Raw genomic sequence first — 6,000 nt, 5'->3', positions numbered from 1 at the left:
AATCTGTTAACAAAACCGGATCGAAAAAGGAAAAATTAAAGGTGATCCTCTATATCTCAATTAAGCGGCCATGGGTTTTATCAAGGCGGTCGCAGGCAATGTAATCCAAGAGAGCATCTCGGCGCTGCTTATGTAGAAAAGCCAGAGGTCAACTTCTTTTGCATTAGCTATACAACGAGGAAGTGTACATAAAATTATTAATTTGTTGTCGAAGGAAAGAGTGCTGAGGAATGCTACGCTTACAGTTTATATGGAGTTCATCATAAAATCACGTAATGTAACCTTTAAGCACACCGAACAGTATTTGTTTCTATGTGTGTGTGCGTGTATATTACCCAAATAAGGACTGACTTTTGACCTTCCGATATTCGAGTTCTAGCGTTTCTTTACTGCCCACAACAATACCCTACTTTCTTTTGTCCGCCTTTTAAGTTCTAGTTTTCAATGATCACGTTCTGAAACAGTCTTCGCGAAGAAATATGTCACTGTTGAAATGAAATTTCAAGGGATGGAGTAGTTTAATGGCAATGATGTTATTTGACTGTACATCTCACTTCACTTTTTGTAAGCTTCCACTCCCGGACTTTTACTGTGTCATCCATATCAAATATCCTTTTACAATGTCAATTAGTCAATAAAAGCCTTGACATTTGACACATGAAAATCACTTAGAAGCAACAGAATAAGTTGCATATACTGAGAAGAGTCTTACCAATACAGTAAGGTGCGTGTTTTTGCGACTGTGTCCACTAACAATTAGCACTAAAAGCAGGTGTACACACCACTTGGTTTAGCTCCATAGGTAAGTGGAACAGCTGTACGTTTTATCCTTTGAGCTCTGTCAAGGTTTACATGTTATTTAAAAACTTAAAAAAAAAAAAAAACATAAAAAAAACCACATACACACACACAACTCTAATATTACAAGCCGTGTAGACGCTCACATCAGCACGAACGAAAGAAGAAATTGCACTTTACCGTTTTTTGAGTCTGATGGTGATGACAAGTATACGCGATCTAGTACACCGGGCTATTGTTGTGAGCGTAATGTTCGCGCTTCTCCAACTGGTTACATAATGATGCTCGCGTTATCCATTAAACGAGTCATCTGCGAAGTACTGTGTGTGTGTGTTATGGAATATATGAACATTTTAGGGAAGTTCTAGTGGCGGCATTTTACAGTCTTTGCGCGGAAAAAAAGCTATATTGAATAGAGGCTCCTTCAACTCGCATCAAGCGGTCATAATTCCTTCTATAGATCTCGATGTATTGATCGTTTACTTGTGGGCGAATTGGGCTCAAACCCATCGTATAACGTCTAAGACTAATGAGCATAGCCTGTTAGGAAGGCGCACCACGAAAACATTAGAATCTTTCTCTCTCGCAATCTCACACCTCAAAATTCTTAGTATACACCTGCACAAAACTTAGACTAACAGAAAAAAGTGACAATAACGATCTATCTGAGATGAACTGTGTAAATCTCAGTTAGTTGTTCTTATTTTATTTAAGAAAGTGCTTCTAAAGTAAGGTACTAAATTAAGCTCAAAGCCCTACGTTGGCTTGTTTAATTAAGCATTATGTTACTAATATTCCGTCGTTTGAGGGCTTTTATAATACATTCAATGTAGTAAACGCGGAAGTAGTAAAATAATTGCAGCAATGTAGTAGGTAATGCACTCACGTTGAATATTCTATTTTAACATCCACCAATCCTTTTTTTTTTTCTTCTTCTTGTTTTTTTCTGTTATAAACATGGCAATACTAAACTTCAACCCAAAGGTCAATATTTTTAGTCAAAAGAGGCTTAAATGAATTATGATATACTGCTTTAGGCTGGACAGGATGTTTGCTCAACGAATGGAATGATTATACACATGTGACTGATAGGGCCCTTCAAAGTCTACTCGTGAACTCGACTCTAGTCCGTTCATGATTCTTCTTAATTTTGTTCGTCTTCCTCGTTATTTTTTTACTGATCCTTCTTCTTGTTTTACTCGTGGTTCGTGGTGAAATAAGTAAATGAATACCGAAATAAATAATAATGATGACAATGATGATGACGATGATTCTCATCCGCTTGATAGATAGTAGGGTTTTAAAAATATTTTTTTAAGTGAATTATTGATTTATGCTCTGTCTGTATTTTTAATTGTATTAATTTCGTAGCCAGCTGATCTTGCTGCTCATAACTTGGAAGACCCTTCTTTCTTGGAGCAAAGCACTTCGTCACAATCATCACTGTATTTTTCAACCCAGAGTTTACGATGGATTCAAAACCTCTCTTTACCACAATGATCTTATGGCTAATTTTGAGCTCCGTTCTACTGGACTACACTGAAGGATTTCTTTTTAAAGAATCTACGACACGTTCTTCTAGAAGGAAAAGGACGAAACACCAGCAAAGGAAAAAGCGAACAAACCGTGAAACACAAAGGAAGACGAAACAGCAAATACAAAAGGATGTATCTTTAAGGAAAATGGCTATTTCTGTTCTTAACAGTTGGGTACGTAACATAGATATGCCGAGGTCTTTTTGGTGCAATCAATTGTCTTAAGCTTTCTGATACTTGTATCCGTTAAAATGGGCTTTTTAAGGGGCTACGTAACGCCATTTGCTATCTTTTTTAAGAAGCTGGAACGTGTCTTCTCATCAGTTGAATTCCATAATGATACAGCTTTGATATTAAACACTATACTTAGGCATTTTGACTGACTGTTTCCTGCCGCCTGTTGCTGCGGATGGCAAGGATACACATAGACTGAAGGTTATTAAGCAAGTTGGACCAGCAATTTTAAGTTATAAAACTTTACCTACAAAATCGCCCAAAAAAATGAGCATTGTTACTCTCTGTGATGAAATTTGTTATGGATTGCTTATAATAATAATAATAATAATAATAATAATAATATTATTATTATTATTTTTTTTTAATAATAAAAACAATTTTATTAAAAAACTATTAAAATCCTATTTACAATTAATTCGCTTAAAAAAAAGAAAAAACTATTCATTCAAAAACACTATTTACAATTTCTGTCGATTTAAAAAGCACTTAATTTAGCTTAAAAATAAGTTAATTAAAACTAAGAAAAATTTTTTCGAATTAAAAAAACATTTCATTTCAATAAAAAAAAAACTGTCAACCTCTAAAATTCAAAAGTTTCTTTCAACTGCTAAAATATAATAATAATAATAATAATAATAATGATAATAATAATAATGATGATGATGATAATAATAATAACAATAATAATAATAATAATAATTAGTAGAGAAACATTGTCGTGGATTATGTTTCAAGAGATATTGAGACATGATCTTTTCTTTGCTTTCGAACAGATGTTTGTTTTAATTCTTTTTAAGTGAAGCACTGCACATAGGTCTTTTTTATGAGTATTGAATAAAGATTTATTATTATTATTATTATTATTATTATTATTATAATTATTATTATTATTATTATTATTATTATTACTATTACGATGATGATCATCATCATTATTATGGAGATCGAACAGAAAACGTTCACTCCCCTAGTTTTTACGACCACAGGTGGAATGGCGGATCAGTTTGTTAAGTACCACAGCAGACTTGCAGAGTTGATCGCAAATAAGAAGGGAGAAAGTTACTCAAGCGCAATTTCCCGGATAAGAGCTTAAGTGCCCCAGACATAACGCAGGGAATGTGGGAATTGTATTTTTTTTTTTCTTTTCTTTTCTCTTTTTTTTAATGCTACTCACGTATAAATCGTATTATACTGATCCCTGATAAAAAAAATAAGCAAATAACTAAAAAATAAATAGAAATTAAAGTATATAAAAGTAAAGCAACTCATAGATTATGTTGCCCTCTGACTCCCTGCGCTCTTAGCTTCGGCAGTAAAATGATAGCTCCCCGCATGGGCCAAAGAAACAAACGTGGCTAAAGAAAGTTTCAGCACTTAGATAAACGCTAGTTACTAACATAGTTTTATCGTATTACTTTAGCTGTCTTATTAAATATGATTTATTTATCTATTTATTCATTAGACGGAAACAGAGGAACCATCCAACAGGAACAGAACCTTGAACCCGTTGAGGTTCAATAGCACGTTGTCTGCAAACTGAAGAACATAGTTAATTTTCTTTTTTCTTTTAAGCTTTCTGCAATGCACATGCTGGGCTCACGGGTACACATAACTTACTCACTGTTGAGAAAAATCAGAAATAAAGGTGCTAGGCAATCTAGGGATATTAGCTGTATTATTAACTGGCTTGTAATTAAACATTTATCTATTTCTTTTTGAAAATATAGGATGTGTAAATAAGGATTCGTTTTTCCTATACTTTAAGGTGGCTGAACACAGTTTGATAGGGTGTGGATCATTACCATTTATCGGGGTGTTATTTAAGACTCGTTGCAAATATTAAACTCAAATTGGACACAGACAAACTATATTTATAAGACATGGCAATTAGGTGGAAAGTGAGATTTTCAATTTATTAGGTTTACGAATAATCCAGTCATTAGATTTTTTTACAAATTTGCACACAGTCTTCAACCCTCATAACCCCCATGTTTAGGGCCTGTTTACATGAAGGTAGGGGACCCCAGGTAGGTGAGGTAACCTGCTTAGGTGGGGTAGCCCGTCTGTCCATATAATCTCTCATTTTAATGTGATCACGTTTACGTGTTAGGTGGGGTAACCCGCCACAAGTTACCTCACCTACCTCGCAGTGTGGTTTCTGTAACGACAATAACACTTCTGAAACATACATGGGACTCACAGAAAACGCCTTCGAAACTAGATACAGAAACCACACTGCGTCATTTCGTCACACAAAACACAGGAACTCTACGGAACTCAGTAAACATGTCTGGTCCCTGAAAGACAACTACATTGACTATTCTATTTCATGGTGTATCATTTCATCTAGCTCATCCTATAACAGTTCAAGTAAAAGATGTAACCTTTGCCTCAAAGAGAAATTTTTAATTATCTGTCGTCCCGATCTGTCATCACTTAACAAACGTAACGAGCTTGTATCTTCTTGGCCCCACAGTAACAAAGCGTTGCTACCTAACAACTAAACATTTAAATTTAAATTTTCGCCAACGATGTAATCTAAAAGTATATAGCCGATGGTTTTGAATATTCTTATCATTAAATCCCCTGAAGAGTGAGCGATCACGAAACAGGCTTGTAGGGATGAAAGTGTAGTTATATATATATATCATTAAAATCCCCTGAAGAGTGAGAGATCACGAAACAGGCTTGTCGGAATGAAAGTGTAGTTTTTTTTCCTACTTCCAATATTTATATCACGCTCTACTTTAACGTATCGAGCACTCTACTACGGAAAAATCGAAACACAGACTTCCTATGTATATATATATATATAAATACCCGTTTTCAAAAAGGTTTTCATATAGAGAGATATATAGATATATATATATATATATACTTTTGTTTTCTTGCACGCGCGCCCGTGTGCATTTTTCACTTGTTATTGTCCAACTTGTGAAAAACTCGCTTCAACGATAAATGTTTTCTTTGTCGGTTTTTTTTTTCCAATTTTAAAAGAACCTGTCGTTTTGAGTTTTTTTGTTTTTTTAAGACAAATGCATGTGCCCTGCGATACAAATTTGCAATGGCGAATTATATAACTGATTTGGGAATGAGGAAAACATCCCGCGAAGCAGCCGATCCGCGAGTTATACGGCGTCACCGAATTGGTGCCATGGCATCTGTAGCAAGTCACGAAGTATTTTTATTGATGGAGTGTATTAAAAAATGCGCTGTCCAGGGGCGTGCTTAAGAGAAACTGTAAACTAACTTGAAAGCATTTGTGGCCGAAAGTTTATTCTGTCTTGAATGAGACGTTGCCTTACAGGCCGTGATTTTACGCGAAAAAAGGTGAGACTTTAAGATACATGACCAGCTCATCATGGTTATGATAAAGTCTGCTTCTATGAACCTCGTCAACGTCTTAGTCCGTTTTAATCAACTGCTATAA

At 34.8% G+C, this 6,000-nt stretch overlaps 1 long non-coding RNA gene across 1 annotated transcript; it reads left to right on the top strand.

Moving 5' to 3' along the window:
- Positions 1-661: 661 nt before the first annotated feature.
- LOC140943693 (uncharacterized) lies at positions 662-5,183 on the top strand. Its single transcript, XR_012166625.1, has 3 exons — positions 662-802; positions 2,170-2,507; positions 4,033-5,183. It is a non-coding gene; the product is annotated as an uncharacterized lncRNA (long non-coding RNA).
- The last annotated feature ends 817 nt before the right edge of the window (positions 5,184-6,000 follow it).

Source organism: Porites lutea, chromosome 7, assembly GCF_958299795.1.
Source record: "Porites lutea chromosome 7, jaPorLute2.1, whole genome shotgun sequence".
Lineage (NCBI taxonomy): Eukaryota > Metazoa > Cnidaria > Anthozoa > Scleractinia > Poritidae > Porites > Porites lutea.
This window is presented reverse-complemented; position numbering and strand designations above follow the sequence as displayed.